This window comes from Carlito syrichta, unplaced genomic scaffold, assembly GCF_000164805.1.
Source record: "Carlito syrichta isolate Samal-C Ts95f unplaced genomic scaffold, Tarsius_syrichta-2.0.1 Scaffold305773, whole genome shotgun sequence".
NCBI lineage: Eukaryota > Metazoa > Chordata > Mammalia > Primates > Tarsiidae > Carlito > Carlito syrichta.
Window position 1 is genome coordinate 714,013 of NW_007249869.1, and position 22,681 is coordinate 736,693.

Here is a 22,681-nt window from a genome sequence, read left to right on the forward strand (position 1 = left end):
AAAAGTAAATGGAATGTGAAGAGGAATCTCAGAACCTTCTCTCGATGGAAAGTTGTTTTAAGTTTTTTTTTTTTTTTTCCTCCAGCCAGCTATTGGAAGAGGCTGTGACCACTGGTGATATAAGTCGCTGTTAACTTTGCTAGGATTGATGATGACATTTTGCTTCCCCATGTCCGTCTTCTCATGGATCCATGCTGCTGAACAGAAGAAGAAGGTCATGGTAGTACTAGGTCAGGTACTGATGTGTATCTGCACTGAGACAGGGTGAGGAAGGGAGCACTTCACCAACTCCTTTATTGGAGACATCACATCCCCTCCATTGCTAATCATATTTTTTCCTTTAATTGTGATCCGTGAATGAATATTCTTTTGTTGTGATAAATGTGTGTTTCTTGATGGGTTCCCCGCGTGGTAAGTCTTATACGTTTATGGAAGAACAAAGTGGGTGTGATTTCAGCCTATGACTGTACTCAAATGTGGAATGACTTTGAACTGGTAATGTGCTGATCACATTAGTGGCCAGGGAAGTGTTTCAAATCCTACTTATTTCATAACCTCTATTAAGTCTTGTTCTGCTTTGATAATCTGATGAATTCATGTGACCCCCTTCACAAAGAAAATATATGTATGTATCTACACATAGATTTACTTACAGTTGATAGGGTTTCATCATTTTCCCTAGCTCCCCAAGCCCATTCATGAGCCCCCTAGGGATCCTTGAAGCTTCCTCTATACAATGAGAAGATCAGTAAAATTCCTTTTTTTTAAATTGATGCTTATATTAACATACAGATTTGTTTCTCATCCACTGTTCTTAGACAAGCCAGAGATAACTATTCTGATAAAATGCTTCATATTTTTTCTTGTTTAGTTGACAAATTCTCAACACCACAATTTTCCTTGCATTAGGACTCCTCTGTCTGTGAGACTTCCTGTCCTAGTCATGCTAATTATATATCTCATGGATAGGGCTTCTACTTAATGGGCTTTCCTCCACCCTTTGACTAGAATGAATCATTTCTTAGAAGTCTTAGCTGTATTTGCACTTGGAAAACTTGATTCTTAGAAACAAAATTACATCATGTTTTTAAGTGCGGGGTTTTCCTTCTGGTCTTGCTAACAGGTTCCCAGTGTCAGTATGAGTTGAAGGGGTAGTTTGTGTCCAGCCAGCTTTGCTCTGAGGCCTCTTTGTCTTAGAGTTGGGTTTCCATTTGTTCACTTCATGTTGTTTTGGATGAAAGACCTGTCCTGAAAGCTTGAAAACTTTATCTGACAGTTACCTTGGAAAAGATCTCTGGAACTAGGAAGTGGGAACTTTACCTCATTTGTAATCAATGTTCCCTAATGCAAAGATGGCCTGTCTCCTCCTTAAACTTAATTCTGGAAAATACCTAGAAGAGATGAATATTCTTTTGAAACCTTATGACTTTACTTGAATACTTCATTCCATTGTTTAAAGAGAGCCATTGAATTCAGAAGCTAATTAGAAGTGACTACCACAATGCCCAGAGTTACTGTTTGACCAGGCTGTTTGGGTATTCTTTTAAGTAATGTCAGATGGTATGGCTGCCTATATTAATTGGGTTCCTCATTGAAGCCGATCTGGTTCATAGCTTGCTTTTTTAAAGATGTGATAAACATATCAAATTACTTAATGGTATATTTGCAGGAACTTGAATTTCAGAGACCTAAGGTAACTGGATTAAATTTAACTTTAAAGTATGCACAGGAAAGTTCCTTACTTTGCCCAGAGCGTGTCTGTAATGGTTGATGTTAAGTTGCTTTCTTTGAGCTCTTTATTAACATCTAGCTCTCCCTGAGATTTTTTTACAGTTTGAACATCTTAGACTTGGTTTATTTATTTTTTATTTTTATTTTTATTTATTTTTTTGAGTTGGAGTCTCACTCTGTTGCCCAGACTGGAGTGCAGTGGCCGCTTCCGGCCACCGCAGCCTCGACCTGCTAGGCTCCGGTGATCCTTCCGCCTCAGCCTTCTAAGTAGCTGGAACTACAGGTGCGCGCTACCACGCCCGGCTAATTTTTTTGATTTGTTGTCGAGATGAGGTCTCGTTAAGTTGCCCAGGCGGGTCTTGAACCCGCGGGCTCAGGCAATCCACTCACCTTGGCTTCCCAAAGTGCTGGGATTACAGGCTGAGCCACCGAGCCCAGCTGGTTTATTTATTTTTATATAATGATATCATTTTCTGAAAAACTAGAATCAAAGTAAGAAAATTTAATTAATTATGGAATTACTTATTAGCATCAGGGACATTATTTGTCTTGTATGCATGTTGTATGATGGCTACAGGAGAGTCATTGTTGAAGATTTTACTAGCATTGGTAGAATATAGCTGTGGTTCTTAACTGGGGACAGTGTTTCTTCCCAGGGGACATTAGACAGAGTCTGGAGACAGTTTTGTTTATCACTATGGGTGACAGTGGTATGCTACTAGTTTCTAGTTGTTAGAGGCCAGGAATGCTGCTAAACATGCATAAGACAACCTCTGTTACAAGGAATTGTCCATCCCCAAAATGTCACTAGTGTCACCATGTTTAGTGGAGTAAACATGTGTTTAGTGGAATTGAGTGATCCTTTACCTAAGTAACATCACTCTAAATATGTTTGATTAATGAGGACTTGTTTCTTGGGAAATCATTCCATCTTGAGATTTTTAGAGAAGAAATGTACCTTGCCTTATGTGTAACAGCTTTGCTGGTCCTGGTTCCTTTAGTCTCTACTTGAGATGCAGTCAGGACCTTGGGAACTTAACAGCTCCCTCTGTGCTCCAGCTCTGCAGGCTGAATCTTAAGCATATGCCCCACAAGAAGCTGAATCTGCTCCCCGAGGGCCAATGGCAACAAACTCAACTCTGTAGGTTTTGTTGCTTTCCAGGAATTCCTTGAGTTTTTCTATGACAACTTTGTAGACATCCAGAAATTAAATCTCTCCGCATTTTCCTGGCTGAAATCCTGGACTAGTCTTCTAGTTTCTATATTTAAAAATATCCAGTCTAATAGGTTTAAGAAATAAAAGTCCTTGTAAAAACAAAAGGCAAAAGCTCTTCAATTGCCAGCATTTGTTCCAGCTCAGTTTGAAAAGGAAATTGAAGTCAGATTACAGGTTGAAGTCTCGAAAACTAGACCCAATTTGAGTTCTCAGATACCTCTACCGCCTATTATTCAGGTTTATTTTTTGCCTAAAGTAAGTTTTTCTTGAGTGTCTTCTGTGTTGGGACATAAAGGAAAGTTAGAAAGTCACAGCTGAGACAGCAATGTTTATGAAGATAGAAGAGATGAATTGAAGGCTGCTCGTAAATGGAGATATGTAAAGGCCCTGAGGCAAGTGGTATGCAGAGAGGCCTGTGGGAGTTTTTGTAGCCAAGATATTGTCCCTTCCTCCAAATGTTCACTCGCTAATCCCTAGAACCTGGGAATATATTACTCTATGTAGTAAAACAGACTTTTTGGATATGATTAAGTATCCTTAAAGTAAAAAAACTCAGAATAGTCCAATAATTAAAACAGTGATGTCCTGTCTAGTTCTTCCATGACTACTTGGCTTGTTGGTTGTCTATCCAGCCATAGTTATCTATGACAGCTTCTGTCCTATCCTAATTTTTCCCCCCTATCTCACACTCATTTCCTGTTCTGTTGTTGGTAACGTAAATAAAAGTTCATATAACACTAATAGGAATTGAATCATGCCGTGTTTCCACTAATAACTGAAGTTGGAGTTAATGCAAAGAGAAGCCTCCAGATTAAATCTCAGAGAGCTCATTAAAGTGGAGGTCCTTTGCATGCTTGTTGTCTGAGGTAATTAAAATCTTACTTATTATAATAAAAGATTGTGGGAGTTGTTGATTCAGACATATTGGCATTTTATGAGTTGAAGTCTTCAATAAGCTTAAATGATCCAAGTAGATTGTGTATGCCCTTTTCGGTGAAACTCACAGCTGGCTCATTTCAGTTCTGTTTAGAGCATATTAGTGAATGAGCAGGAGCAGAGACATTTCTCCTAATACATACTGTGTACACATTACCATATGGTACAGGTCGGCAGTCCCTTATCTGAAACCCTTGAGGCCCAATATTTTAGAATTCATAATCTTTTTTAAGAAAAGCATTGTAGCCGACATACTGTATATATTTCAGAAGATACTCAGTAGAATCTGGAACTGCACCCCTCCAATACGATAATATTTCGTGGCAAGCAGATGATCAGTCAGTCACACTAAGTGGAAATATTAGTACTCTAAATAGCTTTACATTTCTTTGCTTTTAATACATCAGCTTTTACCACCAAATTAGTTTCTGCACCATAATTATAAATAACAACAACAAAATACTTTGGGTGTAGATTTTGAGTCTGTTGTGTGGCCTCAATTGTTCATGTCTAAACAATTCATGTACTGGGTAGTTACAACCATGACACAGGCATGTTGAATTATTTGTCTGTCTATAGGGTAGGTATGTCCTGGTACTTCTGTCTTCTTCTCCCTTCTCTGTCATGATATTGTACAACATTCTTAGGCAAAATTAAGGATTGTCCAGCAATAAGTTCTAGTTTTAGGCTGACCTTGTTCAATGATTGATTCTCATTTGAGCTTTCTGCTAGGGCCTGCAGTCTTTCCTGTCCACGTCTTCAGGTGTGTTACCTTGACGTGTTCCTGCACTCTCTCCTGTCTGCCCCGATCCTGCCTTCCTACTGAGAACTAGACTAATGATTTTCTTTCCAATTTATGAAATGGATCTTGGTTCTTTCCTGTAATGCTTGTATCACATTCTAGTTAGACAGTTGTCCTGTGATGATCCCTCGGTTATAGTTCAGGTGACCTGCATCTGCCTTCCTTCTTGCTGGTAAGTTCATATACTTATGACACACACAGAGGTCTGGCACAGCACCACTCTCTCCCTAGGCTCCAGCACAACTCATCTTCATGAACTTGATGCTGTCTTGCTTTATCATTAGAGAGAACTGTCATTAGAGGGGGACTGAGACATTTCCAATTAATAATAGCTTTTGAGGCTGGGTGTGGTGACTCAACCTGTAATTCCACCACTTTGGGAGGCTGAGGCGAGAGGATTGCCTGAACCCAGGGGTTCAAGACCAGCCTGGGCAGTGAGACCTTGTCTCTAAGATAAATCATGAAATCTAACTGGGCATGGTGGTGTGCTTCTGTAGTTTCAGCTACTTGGAAGGCTGAGGCAGAAGGATCACCTAAACCCAGCAGGTCAAGGCTATGGTGGCTGTAAACATGCCACTGCACTCCAGCCTGGGCAACAGGAGTGAGACTCCAACTAAAAAATAAATAAATAAATAAATAGAATTTAAAAAATAACTTGTGAGAGGGATTTAAGATGGCCTCTGAGAAGCAGATAGCATTTGTTTCTCCCATGGAGTGAACTAAAGTACAGAGAGTTCCTCAACACTCAGAGAGGAAAGAGACCAGCAATACACCCCATGATTCATCAGAGAAATGATAAGATCCATAGAATGCAAAGAAGACAAGAATTGATCAGCCTGTGTTAGAACTAGTCAGACTCGCCTGAATCATCACACAAACCACAAGCAGCCTGAATCATCACACAAACCACAAACAGCATCCAGTCGCAGTTGGGGAGGTGAGTGAGAGGAATTCAGAAGTTCTGTGCTTTTGCTGTGGACACTGAAGATCCCTCTGAGACTTACAGGACTTCATTCCCTCACGAGAAACTGCCTAACTCACAGCTGTGCTCTACCGAAAGCCATGAGCAATGCAGGAAAAGAATCCCTGAGTGGCTTCAGTGGTCATTTCTTGGGAACTCAACCCTTGCTGCCAACTGCTTTCTAGCTGACCTGGGAGGCAACTGGAAAACCTGATGCTTTCATTTGCCCCAAGGGTAAATTTCACTACCACAGAGGGTTTCTGACCATGGCAGGATTCTATGAGAAGACCTGAGACCTGCCCCACTTTTACATTCTGAACACAGACTGCCTGAGACCAAGATGGGACTCATTGCCCTAGTAACCTTTCACATCTCAGTAAACTCTTTTGTGCAGACTCTGCAAACAATGGCCGTCCCCACTGGATAGACAGTAGGACACACAGAGGGGACCTTGAGAACTTTTTCTCCCCAGCTTTCTCGCAGGGTCAAAACAGACAGAAAACTTGGTAGTCGTTATGGCCCTGCCCATCACTTAGGTTGGTTGGGCACTTTGGTAGGGCAGCATAGGCCAAGCAGAAAGCCCACAGCCACCATGACAGGTGGCTCTCTCCTACAAGCACCGACTCCTGACTAGAGGTCAGCAGGCACAGCACATTACGTTTGATATAATACCTCCACTTGGTCTGATCCCAGACTCCAGCTAATACCACTATCCAAGCCATCCCAGCCACTCAGGATGCCTTGAGCCTATACAGGTACTCAACACAGCACCACCACAGCTAGCATTCTGACAATCACCACACAAAGCCTATATATAACCAAAAGAACTCCACAGTGCCTGTGTCAGCCCCCTGCCAACCTCAAACAAGAAGACGTGGTCTATGAAATGAAAAGGAACTAGAAAAATAATTCTGACAATATGGAAAAAACAAAAAATAGTTATTCCATTCTTCTGAAAGACCACACTAACTTCTCAGCAATGGACCCTAACCAAAATGAAATCTTTGAAATTCCAGAGATAGAATTCAGAAGGTTTATTTAAAAATTGCTTAATGAGATTCAGGAGAAAGTTAAAAACCAGTATAAAGAAATTTAAAAGAAAAATATTTGGGACGTGCATGAAAAATTTTCCAAAGAAGTAGACACAATTGAAAAAAAAAAAGATGAACTTTTGGAAATGAAAGACTCATTCAGGGAGGTACAAAAATGCAGTAGAAAGTTTTAGCAGTAGACTAAGACAAGTAGAAGAAAGAATATCAGAACTTAAAGACAAGACTTTTGAATTAACCCAGTCAGATAACAATAAAGAAAAAAGAATCCAGAGAATGGAACAAAGTCTCCAAGAGATATGGGATTATATAAAATTTCCAAGCCTAAGAATCATAGTTGTTCCTGAGGAGGAAGAGAAATTACAGGTTGAAAAACCTATTTGAGAGAATAATTGAAGAAAACTTCACAGGCCTTGCCAGAGATTTTAACATGGGATATAAACAGCCCAAAGGTGGCTCAAGCCTGTGATCCCAGAACTTTGGGAGATTCAGGCAAGAGGATTGCCTGAGCCCAGGGGTTCGAGACCAGTCTGGGCAACTTGGTGAGACCTCATCTTTACAATATATCAAAAAATTAGCTGAGAATGGTAACACACACCTGTAGTTCCAGCTCCTTGGAAGGCTGAGGCAGAAGGATCACCTGAACCCAGCAGGTCAATGCTGGGCTGGCCGTGAGTACACTCCAGCCTAGAGACTCTGACTCAAAAAAACAAAACAAAACAAAAACAACCCCAAGAACTCCTGGAAAAGTCATTGCAGAAAGATCAACCCCAAGGTATATATATATATAGTCATCAGGTTATGCAAAGTTAATGTGAAGGAAAGAATTATAAGAGCAGTGTGTTAAATAACTTACAGAGGCAAACCTATCGGACTAACAACAGATTTCTCAGCAGAAATCCAATAAGCCAGAATGGGTTGGGGCCCTATCTTTTATCTCCTTAAACAGAAAACAGTCGGCCAAGGATTTTGTATCCCACAAAACTAAATTTCATAAGAGAAGGAGAAATGAAGTCTTTCTCAGACAAGCAAATGCTGAGAAAATTTGTCACCACTAGACCGGCTCTACAAAAATACTCAAAAGAGTTCTAAATACTGAAACAAAAGGCTGAAATACATCAGTAGAAAAGCACTGGAAGTTTGGAAGTCTTATAGAACACCAACACAATAGAGGGGGGAAAAAAGCAACAGATAACAACCAACCTGATGAATGAAATAGTATCTTATATATCATTATTAACTCTAATTGTAAATGATTTCAATGTCCCACTTAAGAGATATAGATTGGACAATGTATTAAAAAGTACAGTTCAAGTATCTCCTGCCTTTAATAGACTCATTTAACATACAAAGTCTCCTATAAACTAAAGAGTAAAGAGTTGGAAACAAATATCCCATGCAAACAGAAACCAAAAAATAAGAAGGAATAGCCATTCTCATATCTGATAAACCAGAATTTAAGTTAACAATAGTGAGAAAAGACAAGGTTGTTATATAATGATAAAGGGATCAATTCAACAAGAAGATGTAACAATTTTAAACATATCTGTACCAAACGCTAGAGTGCCAAGCTTTATATAACAAATTCTGCTAGACCCAAGCAAAGAAAGCAATACAGTAATAATGGGAGACTTTAGCACTCTGCTGACAGCAGTAGGCAGATCATCAAGGCAGAAAGTCAACAAACACTGGAGTTAAACTGGATACTAGAACAAAATGTACCTAACTGATATCTGTAGAACATTCCACCCTCAAACTATAAAATATACATTTTTCTCATTAGCATGTGGAATATTCTCTAAGCTAGACCATATGATAGGCCACAAATCAAGTCTCAATAAATTCAAAAAAATCAAAATCATATTAAGACCTTTTTAGACCAGTTGGGTAAAACTAGAAATTAATTTCAAGAAGAACTTGCAAAACTAAACAAATGCTCAGAAGGTAAACACTCTGCTCCTGAATGATCTTTGAGTTAACAATAAAATTAAGATGGAAGTTTAAAAATTCCTCAAAATGAATGACAATCATCAAAAACGTCTAGGATACAGCCAAAGCTGTGCTCAGAGGACAATTTTTAGCACTTAAAGCCCACATTAAAAAACAAAACTAAACTCAAAAACCACATATTGACATCCTAACATCACACCTCAAAGAACTAAAAAAACCAAAGAAACTAGAGAAACCACATATTGACAACCTAACATCACACCTCAAGGAACTAGAGAAACCAACTAGAGAAACAGAGGTTGTTACACAAAAAGACACCTACAGCTCGAATGTTTATTGTAACATAATTTACAATCGCAAAGATGTGAAATCAGCCTAAATGTCCATCAACTGATCGTGCACATTGAAAATTTGGTGTGTATACACCGCAGAATATTATTCAGCAATGTAAAAGATTGAAATAATGTATTTTGCATCAACTTGGATGGAATCAGAGAACATCATTCTAAGTAAACTGACTCAGGAACAGAAAACCAAACACTGCATGTTTTCACTTATAAGTGTGAACTAAGCTAAGGATCTGCAGAGGTATATAGAATGCTGTAATGCACATTGGGGACTCAGAAGGGGAAGGGTGGGAAAGGGTGGAGGGATGAAAAATCACCTATCAGATACAATATACACAGGTGGAAGTGGTGGGTACATTTAAAGCCCAGTCTTATTTGCCATTATATGATGCGGCCATGTAGCTAACAACTATGTGTTCCCCTTAAAGCTATTAAAATAAAAAGAAAAAAAGCAAAAACAAAACCAAGAGGACAAAGTTCTGGAATCTTTGGGACAACTGAACATGTGAAGGTTCCTGGAGGGTGGCATGCCCAGGAAGGGCACGGAAACGGCAAGCAACCCCTTCCCCTGTACCTCACCTTACACATCTCTTCATTTGTATCCTTTATAATAAACAAGTAAATGTAAAATAAATAAATAAATAACTTTTGTAATGTCACATCCTTCCCCCAGTGCTGTGCACTTTAATTAAATCACTGAAATTATTACAGGTTCTCTGAAAAGTTGTTTTGTTTTTTTTTCATGGAGAGATAGCTTTTTCTCAACAAATGTTAAGACAGCACTTGTTTTCCTTGTCCCGTCTCTTTACGGAATGCTGGAAGTTTTAAAGACTTCATTCTGTAGTTATCTGGTGTTTGCTGTTCTGTGGTGTAGCCAATCTTGCTTTGCTGTGTAGTGACGTCCATCAGATGGGAAGGGAATTGTTTGAAATTTATTTAATGACTTTATTGAAGTAGAGATTCCATTTTAGAACAGAATGTTTCATCCTTTGCTTGTGAAATGTTTAATTTTCATCTGCTTGGTCTTTTATATGTGTGTCCTGTGTTAATTAAAAGGAGCATTTGAGGAGGCCCTCGTACTTAGAAAATGCTCAGTGGAGAAGTTAATGCCTAGTTATGCAAAGCCCAGAGCATAGGTTTGTGAGGTAAGACAGCCTTGGTCTCTGGTCTGGCAAATCTCCATGACGTCTGGTAGTCCTCATCACATTCTTAGATGTGGTCTTGGCTCAGGGTTGTTTGATGATGTGTCACCAACATGTGGTGTGCTGATAAGTGATTGAATTATACTGAGAATTACAGTAAAAAATTATACTCTCCAAAAAGAAAAACTGGTTACATTGGAGTATTCTCATATAGAAACTTGTTGATCCTGGTGGTCCTTAGACAACCAAAGTAAGGCTTAGGGTGGTGTTGATGGTGGAAGTGGTAATATTGATGATGTTGTAGATACAATTTAATAAACACTACTTGTATCAGATGTTTTCCAGATATTTCCTCATTTAATATTCATGTCAGCCTTAGGATTGAGATATTCTTAGCATACCCATTTTAAAGATGGAAAGACTGAGCTTCCATGACAGTTAGCAAATTGACTGAGATTTACTGTCAGTACTCCAGAATCTGGGCTCTGATGTCTCTAAAATCTTAACCGTAAATCTTTTTACTTGACAAGTAATTTTGAAGTTTCTCTTATCTTTGTTTTAGGTTGTTTTGAGAACCACTGATGCTTTAGAAATAATTTTATTAGAATCTAAACTGCTGCTTATTGTACAGGTTGTTTATTCCTTATCGGAAATGCTTGGGGCCAGAAGTGTTTTGAATTTTGGAATTTTTTTGCATTTTGGAATATTTACTAACATATAATGAGTTATCTTGGGGATAGGATTCATGTCTAAGTACAAAATTAATTTGTTTTATATACACCTGACTGAATGTAATTTTATGCACTTTTAAAGTAATTTTGTGCATGAAACAAAGTTATGAATGTGTTTTGATTGTGACCCATCACATTAGGTCACATGTAGAATTTTCCCTTGTGGTGTCATCTTGGAGCTCAAAAAGTTTCAAATTTTGGGACTTTTCAGATTTTGGATTAGGGATGCTCAACCTGTGTAATTTGAAAGAATACAATGAAAGAACTGCAAATATTTAGAAATGACTGGACCCATAACAAAATATACTGGGAGAAAGACATGAAGGGAACAGAATATGTTGCCAGCTTTATGCCTAGGGCTATCAGTGGAAAATTGTACGATTTTTATCTGGATTGACCACTTCAGTCTATTTTTTATCACTTGGAGCAACACTGAATGACAGAAAATATAATATGAATCATACATTGTCATTTTAAATTTTCAGAAGCTCTACTAAAAGAGAGAGGTACAGAGAGACAGGTAATTTTATTTTATTTTAGCAATTTGTTTTATACAATTTATATTATACAGTAATACAATTTATATTATACAATAGCAGTATTAGTATAAAATAAATTAAAATTCATTTGCTTTTAATAATCCACTATATTTACCCTAATATATTCTAAATGTTTCAACATAAAATTAACATAAACAGTGACTGCTGAAACATATTACATTCTGTTTTTATACTAAGTCTTTGAAATCCACTTTGTACCTTACACTTACAGCATACCACTACTCAGACTGGCAGGATTCTTGTTACACATGTTTATTCGCCACATGCAAGTCATGACTACTGTACTAGCACATGGAAACTGCGGGATTTCAGACCACAGTAATGGAGCTTGGATAATAAACTAGCCAAAAGAGTAGAGAAATTCTTTAGGAGGAATTCTTTTGTTGAATTTTTTATAAAGTTGACTTCTTTTCTTCTAACAACAAAAAAAAGTAAGTTGAAATGATACAAAAAAATACAGATCTGTATGAACAAGTCTAAAGAAAGAACCAATAACACGATCAAGCTAGTTAACAAGACTATATTTATTGTATATATTCAGAATTTTTCATTTTTGCTAAATAAGTGGATTGTAGCTGCTCTTGTGGGGATAGGAAATGGGTAGCTATGTGAGATAATGCATATGTTCATTTGTTTCACTATAGTAGCCATTTTACTATCTATATGTATCTTACAACATAATTGTATTCTGTAAATACAAGCAATAATATTTGTTTAAAAATATGTGCATAGTAGTTCAATTTTATATTGAAGTCTAACTTATTTGTTGAAAAAGCTTTACTTAGATGCCATACAGATGTTTTTCTTCATAAGCTTTAAGTTTTTTCCCCTTATTTTTTCTTTTTTACAACATTTCTTCCCAGAGTTTTGAACACTATTCTCAGAATCTACTTCCAAGCTCAGGAACGCAAATAAAGCTAGCTGGGGAGACCCTTGTACACTGAAGGTAGAGACTTCAGGCAGCCTGATCAGATGTATTGTAAGTTCAGGTCAGGAGGATTTATGGGCCTATGGCTCAGCAACACCACCAACTGCCTTTTTTTCTTGTCCTGTCAAAATTTGAGTGGGAAGGTTTCAAGCCTTCTTAAATCTAAAGCCTTTAGCAAGTTCTTTAGTGCCACCGTCATTCAGAAGGGTTGGTCAGAAAGATTTATAAGGAATAGAAAGAAGTCAAGTTTGAAAGAAAATCTATTCCCCCTTTCCCCTTTAAATCCCTCATATAGAATTTCATTGCGTCTCCCTTTAATGGAGTGGGAAAGAAATTTCTAAAGCTTTCCAGTCCGGATTGTTGGTCTGGTGCTTGCTGTATTGAGCACAGATACTGCTCTGGATACATTTAGTGTGATAATATGGGGACCAGCTGGGCAAATTCACCAAAACCTTATTTTATTTAAAAATCTAAATTTCATCTCTTGAGTATTTGAAGATGTCTTACAAGACAGGATACTTTAAAACTTAGGTTAATACATGGAAGATATTTGGGTTAATAGTAAAATAACTTCTAAATCTCAGCTATTACCATACAGATAAAGCCTCAGCTTCTGAATCTCCCTATTAAATCCTTCTCTGTGTTGGCTTATCAGATTCAATATTTCAGGGAATGTTCTGAGTTCAAGCCTCAGTGTTCACAGTTCCTGCTCAAGGAAGGCTTGGTGTGAAAGAAACCTCACCCATGGTCCCCTGCTCTTTCTTAGTTTGACTCTGTGTTTGCTTCTGTCTTTGAATTTGCCTCTATCCCTGACACTCTGTCTCTGTATCTTTCTTCACCATTCTTTGTGTCATATTAGGAGAGTAAGTGGCAGCTGACATATCATAAACACTTGTATGCAGTACCCTTAGAAAAATATGTCCCGAGTATATTTTCTGGATTCTTGTTCATCTGAATGCCTCGCATAAAAAGTGATTTAGGAAGTGGTACAGAATGTGTCTTTCTCTTACTGGCTAATAATGGGCTAATAGAGTCTTGATAAATATTCCAGTAGTGAAATCTGCTTGATTTTTATTTTAACTGGGTATCTCCTAGAGTCAGTGACCATGGAACTCTTTTTTTTTTTTTTCCCCCGAGTTGGAGTCTCACTCTGTCGCCCAGACTACAGTGCAGTGGCCGCTCCCGGCCACCACAGCCTCCACCTGCTGGGCTCCAGTGATCCTTTTGCCTCAGCCTTCCAAGTAGCTGGAACTACAGGCTCGCACCACCACGCCCGGCTGATTTTTTGATTTATTGTAAAGATGAGGTCTCGCCAAGTTGGCCAGGCGGGTCTCGAACCCGTGGGCTCAGGCAATCCACTCACCTCAGCCTCCCAAAACACGGGATTACAGGCTGAGCCACCGAGCCCTGCTGGAATGCTTTTTATTTTGTATATACTGTGAGACTGGTAATGAGGAGAATATGCTGGGAAATACTGGGGGTGCCAAAAAATGTATATACATTTTAAGCGATATTATCCCTGTATTACTTTTAGTTTGCGTAATCAGAAGTGTTTGGTTGCTGATGGTAACTATTTTGAGCACCTCTTGTAATTGCAGAAGTCAAATGTGACTTGTATTCATCTTTTGTTATTGGTATATATTGAATATTTCAATTTTAATAGTTTTTCCTTTTTTTTAGATTAGAAAATATAGTTTATTTAGAACGCAAGTTAGAGGGAAAGAGAGAAAGAGAAGTTTCACCTGCCCAAGGTAGGGAAGGGGGCCAAAGCCAGGAAACATGGCCTGGCCATAGCTCAAAAAGCACATGGCCACACCATAGCTTAGCATGGCAATGGCGGCGATGTTCTGACAGTGGCCTTTTTTTTTTTTTTAAGTGAGAAAGCAGGATTTATTGAGAGGACAGAAAAACTCCCATAGCAGCAGGGGACCTGAAGAGGTTGCCCAGTTTTTTTCATGCTTAAAATATGTATACATTTTTTTGGCACCCCCTGTAGTTCAGTGGAGAGCCCTTTTCCATGCCATAATAGTACAGTATAAAGAATGTTTAAATTACTTCCTTATACTGTTCTCTAGAGAAGTTTCTAAATGATCCACAGTGTTGATTAATTCAGTTGATTAACAAAGCCTTCTCCCTGAGGGACACAGAGTATTCTGGCCTCAAGGGGCTTTCACTTCTGCAGGCACTAAGGAAGACCCTAAGGCAGGAGCCTGCCTGCCCTGTTTGAGGCACAGCCAGGAGCTTAGGGTGCTGGAGCGAAGCAAAAGAGGGGCAGATGATAGGAGATGCAGTCAGTGAATAGTTGAATAGTCGGTGTAATAATGTGAGGCCTTGTGGACCATGGGAAGCTCTGTGACTTTTACTGCAGGAAAGATGGGAAGACATTGATTCATTCTCAGCAGAGAATGTTCTCGGTTATCTGGCTTATATTTTTTAGCATTTAAATAAACTTAAAACTAATTTTTTTTTTAATATGAGTGGTCTCACTATGTTTCTCAGACTGGCCTCAAACTCCTGAGCTGAAACGATCCTCTCATCTCAGCATCCTAAGTAGGTACCTAGTTTATATTTTAGAAGGATCCTTCTGACAGCACTTGAGTAGAGAACATCTGTGGATGCTGAGATCCAGGCTGGAAGATGATCGTAATATTTCAGGAGAGGTAATGGCTTGGGCCACAGATGGATGTAATGAGAAAAAGTTTGAATCTGGTTGTTTTGGGGGATAACATGCTTTTTGAGGGGCATATGATTGTGATGTTATCTCAGGTGATCAACTTTGTCTTTCTGGTTTCAAAAGCAACAATTTGAGGAGAAAAAAATCATAGATAACTGACCAGTCTGTGATATTCTATAGCATTTCATTTATTTATTATTTTTAAAGATGTCTTTTAAATGTTTAATTATACAATGTTCCAGTTTTGCATATGTTTTATACACCAATTTTTATTGCATAATATTATAGATTAAAGAATAAAGAAGTGATCATTAAACATAATATTAATAAAATAAATCCCTTCCTCGTAGGATAAATTTTAGTTAATCGATACAGAGTCTGTCTATCTGAGCAGAACCTGGCATATTCTAAGGTAATTTTTTTTAGTTGGAGTCTCACTCTGTTGCCCAGTCTGGAGTGCAGTGACATGCTCATAGCCACCCCAGCGTCGACCTGCTGGGCTCCAGCGATCCTTCCCCCTCAGCCTTCCAAGTGGCCGGAACTACAGGCGTGTGCTACCACACCCTGCTAATTTTTTTGATTTTATTGTAGAAACGAGGTCTTGCCAATTTGCCCAGGCTGGTCTCGAACCTGCGGGCTTAGGCAATCCACTTGCCTCAGCCTCCCAAAGTGCTGGGATTACAGGTTGAGCCACCGAGCCCGGCCTAAGATTTTATTTAGTATTAGCCGTTAATATTATCTGAGTAGTCTTCTTGTTGCTCACATTAAGCATCCATCCATTTCTTTTCTTTTCCACTTTCTACCTTGGTTCAGGCCATCATCATCTTTGACTTCAGTAGTGGCTATAGATTCTTAAGAGGTCTCTCTTCCCTCCCCCCATAATACACTCATTCCCCAGTAACCAAAGCTTTCATGACATTATTCTTTGCTTAAACTCTTCCAGTAGTTTCCCATCACACGTTAAATAAATCCAAACATCTTACCTTGGCCTACATATCCTGAGTTGATTTGGCACCTACTCTCCCTCATCAACTCCCCATCCCCAACTTCTCCCTACCTTGTTTTCATTGACTTTTTCTTCATTCCAGAATGTTCCTTTCCTAATCCTCCTCATTATACCATTTCAGGCTTTCTCTTTTCCCAATTCAGTCACTTTCTTTCTTATTACCCAGTTTGTATTTATTTATTTATTTTTGAGATGAGGTCTTGCTGTATTGCCCAGGTTGGTCTTGAACTCCTGGGCTCAAGTGCTACTTCCGCACTGGCCTCTCAAAGTGGTGGAATTACAGGTGTGAGCTACCAAGTTCAGCCATATTACTCAGTTTTATTTTCTTCACAGCATTCATTACTTTTTGAAATCATTTACTTATTGATTTGTTTATTTGTTTATCTTTGGCCTCCTCTTCCCTCTTCCCCATATGCTGCATATAAACTTTTTTGGGGGGTTAGGAGTTTTCTGTCTGTTCACTGTTGAATTTTGTCTGCTACTGAATACAGTAGTAACACAGCAGAGTAGGCAGTAATACTTATTAAGAAACCAATATTTTTGCGTTGTATCCTCATCTTGTCAGCCCTCTTGTTTAAAGGGTAGGAAACTCTAATTCCTGATAATGAAAACTCGTAATTCATTCATAAAAAGCATATTTAAGGAAACAAATCTTTCCTCCAACTACTTTTTGTATCAAGGGTGTGAAAGACCCAAATATCTTAGTTACTACCAAATAAACACATTCATCCTCTTGCCTCATGCTGCAAGGCTGCAGGTTAATCATGCGGCTCAGAAAATGATCCTTTTAAGGTCTGTTCTTCCAGAGTGTATCTCTTATATTAACAACCATTACATCTGCATATCAAGACAGATTGTTTCAATTAGTCAATGAGGTCCATGTTTTTGAGAGCTGTTAATATGTACATGAGCAATTACTGTAGCAGAGCTAAAAGGCATGCCTCTGGGAATTTTAGATTGAGATTATCAGTTTCATTCATGAGCGAAGGCAGAAGCCATGAGAACTGTGCACTGCGTTTCTCTGCAGATTCCTTCACTAGAAGCTTCTCTAGCACCCATGCACAAGGGATTACCAATTTGCCAGATTCTTCTCCTTGGTCCCATCCTCACTCCGTCCCAGACCAGTGTCTTCCTCTCTATTCATCAAGAACCAGGCATTTTCCTGAGCATTTGGGAATTTCATTGTGAACAAGATGAACAAGACAAACAAGCTCCCTTGGTCTTATGGAATGAAAGTGGCCAGCAGAGTGAATCTTAACCAGAATTTACATCAAAGTCAAGCAGGCATATTTTTATTTTCCAAAATCCAATTTGAATCATTTTTGCTCATTCCTTATTATTGGCACGTGAAAACAAAAACACTCAGTTGGCAGTCTTTTTTTCCCTACATTCAGATAAAGTGCTGCATTCCTTTAGTGTGAATACCATGCCTTTTCATTTGCTCAGAGTCTCACTGTTTCTTCTCCAAAGTTTACTAGAATCTCACAATATAAACAGGAGCTGGAGTCAAATAATGCATGATTTGTAGACTCTGGGGTTGACACCCTCTTTTTCTCGTAGGCCAGTCTCTTTGAATGATTCTGAGTTACCACATCAATCTCAAAAGTGCCTGAAAAGTCCACCATTTGAGTTAAGGTATTGCTGCATCTTCAGATGGTAATCTGAGGGAAAAGAAAATATTATAGACAAGTTTTAGCTGTTTTGAATACATCAGATAATACGCCAGTGGTAGCATTAAGCAGGCTATCTCTTGGAATTAGATGCCTAGATGGTCAACCCTGATAGGACAGAATGTGGGCCACTCTACATGAGACAATTCCCCCAGGAAACTGGGGAGAGGAAGCATCAGCTATAGGAGGCACACAGAAAGTGAGCAGAAAATGAGCCTGCCTCAGTTCTAGAGGAAATGATTGTAATGAACAGCGGTGTGCAGTCAGAGTATGAAGGTGAGTCTTGACGTTTTTGAGGGAATTCTCTTAGAAGAAGGAATCAGTTTGGTCTTTGGGGCCCCAGAATGGAACCAGGACCTACAGAAGCAGGCTTTACTGAAGAAACTGGTTACAGCTTGGAGTATAGTGCCCAAGCCAATAAGAAGTGCTAACCAAGGACTCATCTCTTTCACATAATTCAGGAAAGATTTTTCAAAATCAAATCCTTCAAGTCCCTCTGGAGGCCTCTTGAATCAGGTGTTGAGAAGTAAAAGATATTCCTATAGTTTTATCAAAAACACCTCCTGGAAGGAGAAATAAATTCAGGAGATCTGTTGTACAGCATGTTGATTATAGTTAATAAGAAGGTGTTGTAGATTTGGAAATTGTTAAGACTAGATTTTTAAATGTTTTCATTACAAAAAAATAAGTATGGGAAGTAATAGATACGTTAATTAGCTTGATTTAGTAATGCCACAATGTAGACATATATGAAAACAACATGTTGTAGGCCATGAAAATACACAATTTCTATTTTCAGTGAAAAAAATTTTTTTTAACTTCTGGGATGATAATAGTTAAATTTTTGAAAAGTACTTATTATGTATTCTTAGAGTACTCTGCATGCATTGTGTCATTTGGTGATTACTTATTAAAAATCATTTTTTTCATAAAAGCAGCAGTTAATAACCTGTATCTCTATTTTTCAGATAAGGAAACTGAGGTGAAAGGGATCATCCTGTTAGAGATCTTACCAGAGTCTAATGTCATCTGGATAAAAATATTTTAAGAAGCCTCGTAGTCTGAGGTTCAGCACAATTTTCTGTTGATCTCAGAATGATCTGTTATCATTTTGACCCATTTCCTTCCAGTATTTGGACAGGGGCAAGAGAATAAATATATAAGTATAGTCAGTATCAAAGTGAATATGTTCACTGCCTGCTTTATCAGTTTGCAAATTGTGAATATTTTCTATATTTTGTGGTATTCTTATTCCTTCAAAAGTGAAATCTGATTTTCTTAATTGTATCCTGCTGCATTCTACAGATTTTTCACAATTAACGCATTTTCCTTTAAGATCAAGAAAATAATAGCAGAACAATGAGTCTAATTTAGTGTCATTTCCAAGACCTTATTTTTGTATGCAGAATCAAGTGTAGAGGCAACATAAAAAAGCACAGAAATTATTTTTTCTCTAAATGCAAATCTTGATGGTCTTATGGTTATCAAAGTAATGTATGCTCATTATAAAATAATTCAAACAATATACGAGTTAAAGGAAGTTTGGGTTTTTCTTGCAAACTTATAACCCTACTTAGGCATGCCAGCTGGCTATATATGATTTTTATAAACTCATTTCCATCTATTAGATGATGGAAATCTTTCACTGCCAGTAAATAGCTATGTATACCTGTTCGGGGGCAACACCCAGGGTTGGCAGCACCAAATGCTCACCAGGGGCCCATCTCTGGGTTTTTTTTGTTAGTTTGTTTCTGTTTTCAGTTGGGATTTTACTCTGGTGCCCAGGCTAGAGTGCAGTGGCATGATCATGGTTCACTGCATCCTCGACCTCCTGGGCTCAGGGGACCCTTATGCCTCAGTCTCCCAAGCATCTGGGACCACAGGCACACGTCACCATTCCCAGTAAGTTTTTTATGTTTGTAGAGACAAGGTCTCACTATGTTGCCCAGGCTTGTCTCAATCTCCTGGGTTCAAGCAGTCCTCCCACCTTGGCTTCCCAAAATGCTGGAGGGTTATAGGCATGAGCCACGGTGCCTGAACCATCTCTGTTTTATCGATGCTGCAAAGTTGAGGCCCTTAAACCAGATTGCTGAGGTTCACATCTTGTCACTACCACTTATCAACCATTTGATTCTGGTCATCTATTTTAATGGTTCCCTCATCAGTAAAATGACATTTAATATTAACATCTAGCTGATGAGAGTTTTTGTGGGAATTAAAATTGTAGTATTTACAAGCAGCTGGTTTAGTGTCACAGAGCAGGTGATTGATACATTTTTGCTTCTCTCCATGGTGTGGACGCAGCATAATTTATTTTTAACAATGTGTTTTTGGACATTTTGGCTTTTGCTGTTAGCCCTTCCAGTAAACATTATAGCTACGTAGATCATATATCTGGAATAAGCTCAGGATCTTCAGGGATCAGGCATATGGCATGAACGTGAAAGGCAGAATTGACTCTAATGCTATTTGACTTGTTAACATTTGGGAATATACGCCAACATTAGTCTAAGCAAAAGAAGCTAATAATTTCTACTAGAAAAAACTAAAGTTATGTATTTATGTGTATACTGCACTCTTTGTGTAAGATACATTTTCTCAGCCTTCATGATATACCCATGGGTTAGAATTGGTGATCAAGTTTGGGTTTCATATCCAAGATGTTTAATCTCAAAGTAAAAATTATTTGTGTTATAGCTCACTGTGTCCACCTTTACCTTCATAAATTGAGAATGTTCAGAGTGGTCTACTAAAAGTTAATTAGATTAATATTATATGATATAGCTTTACGTATAAATTCTGAAATTGTTCATATTAATTACTTCCCCCCGCCAGGATGCAATATAAGATTTCCTAATACATTTCTTAAAATTATATGTAAAATTTTGTGCATATGTCTCTTTACTTCTCTTTCTCTCTTTTTTTTTTGCAATTAGTGTTTCATTCAAACTTTAGTATTGTTTTCTGATTTTCTTTTCCTATACCCCCACCTCAAATAAAGTATTTAGAGAGGAACAGATTCTTTTTTTCTGTAGGACGAATTAGTCTTTTACTTTCCAATGTACAGAATACAATTTACATTGAATTTTATTCATAACCTCATTACTGGTCTCATGAATTTTCTACAGGTCTGAAAATTCACAGTGAAGGCTTCTGTAAGTGACTATTTTACCAGCATCCTCTGGGCAGAGACTTTCGCTGTCTCATTAATTTTTGTAACCTTAGTGCCAGTGCCAAGTATAGTGCCATGCACATTGTAGGTGACCTATTTAAATTTTTTGTTGAATAAAAAAGAATGAATCCACTGCTCTTTATTTTTGTTAATTCCAACATATGAGAAGTCTTCCAGCTCAGGCTTTTAAGAACTAGATTATAAAATGTCTGTATCTTTTGGTCAAATTTAGTACCAGTATCGATGGGAGTTTTGTTTTGACATATCTGACTGGCAGGCACAATGCTTCTCACCTTTTCTTGGCTCAGGAGAGGGTGGAACGTTCAACAGGTCTTACCCAACAGGCTTTTTTCAATTTAAGTAGATTATGGTATGACCGATGGAGGTAGAGATCAGAACTGGCAGGGAACTGGGATTTGAATAGGACCTTCAATTTATTTGACATGTCTAATGTTCTTACGAATGGGGACGGAACCCTGGTTTTTGGTGATAGGTAGAAAGATTGCCTCTAGGATTGATAGAGTCTTGGGTGGATTAGTAAATCGATTTGCTAAGAACTGAAATGATATACCTTTTGGGTCTGAAATTCACCCAGCAACAGCTTAAGATAACAAACCTAGTGGCACTTGCATTTCGAAGGTATTCTGTGCACACACTATAAGTGGCTTTTCTGTAGAACTATTATTTCTACAGAAGTAAAACCTGTTAGTTATTTTACTTAATAAAAATGAGTAATTGATTTTTTTGGTGGCATATTGTTTACCTGATGCTTTTTCTTTTTCTTGGCTGTTCTTATTTTAAAACTTTTTATTTCATCATATTAAAATAATTTCAATAAATTCAAAGCAAAATAAACTCATTATTAAGAAAATACATCAGTAATTAAACTTAACTTCAAAAAGCTGAAGCTTAAATAAATAGTTTATTTAAAAAGGGAAAAGCTCAATAACAATTCATATTATCTTGTGAATAAATTATGTTATATTTAAACACAACTTCAAATCAACTTCATATATAAATATGTTAATAAGCAGATATTGTGGTTTTGACCCTGATAATATTAATGAAAACATTAGAGAATCAGAACTTCTCCTTAGCTAAATACAGAATTGATCTAAAACAGAATTGTGATGACATTTACTTTAACTGTCTACTAGTGCTATTAATATGAATGTATATCCTTCATCTCTCTGGTGTGGTTTTGCAAATTTCAGCCAGAGAACTCCCCCCACCCCCCACCCCAGTTCTTTTTACATCTTCTAGCTGGGATTTCTCCAACCATTTTTCTTCTAAAGTTGTTAGTAAGTGCTCCATCTGGTTTGGAATATTTCAAGTATTATTTTTGAGTTATGCATTACTTTCTATTCATCATCCTTGTTTACTTCTAAACAAACAAACACAAAAAACTTTTCCATGCATGGTTACTGAAAATGGCTGAACTTCCTGTAATATAGATGTATCTAAAAATCTGCCTTTTTTTACTGATATGCAAATCCTGGGGGATTGACTGCTCTCAGATGCCTGGGCCAACTTTGTCAATGTCAGGTCTTGAATGTGAAGAGTTTAAAATCTACTCTCCTGGTCTGTGGGAAGCATTAAAGAAGGTAGTGGTTGTGATGGTGTTTTGGAACATAGTTAACCCTGGGTAAATATAAGGTTTGTCATAAGATTATAAGATACTGTGCAGTAATCCTTCATAACATGGTTATTAACCATGTTACTTTTGGGGAATACTTAAGATCTGAAAAGTTTATCTTGGGACGTAGCCTAATAGTTTCCTCAGATAAGAAGGCATTCAAGCCAGGC

General features: G+C 37.9%; 1 protein-coding gene across 1 annotated transcript in view; it reads left to right on the forward strand.

The window, feature by feature from the left end:
* Positions 1–22,681, forward strand: part of LOC103264935 (receptor-type tyrosine-protein phosphatase gamma-like) — a 713,831-nt gene that overhangs the window by 432,660 nt on the left and 258,490 nt on the right.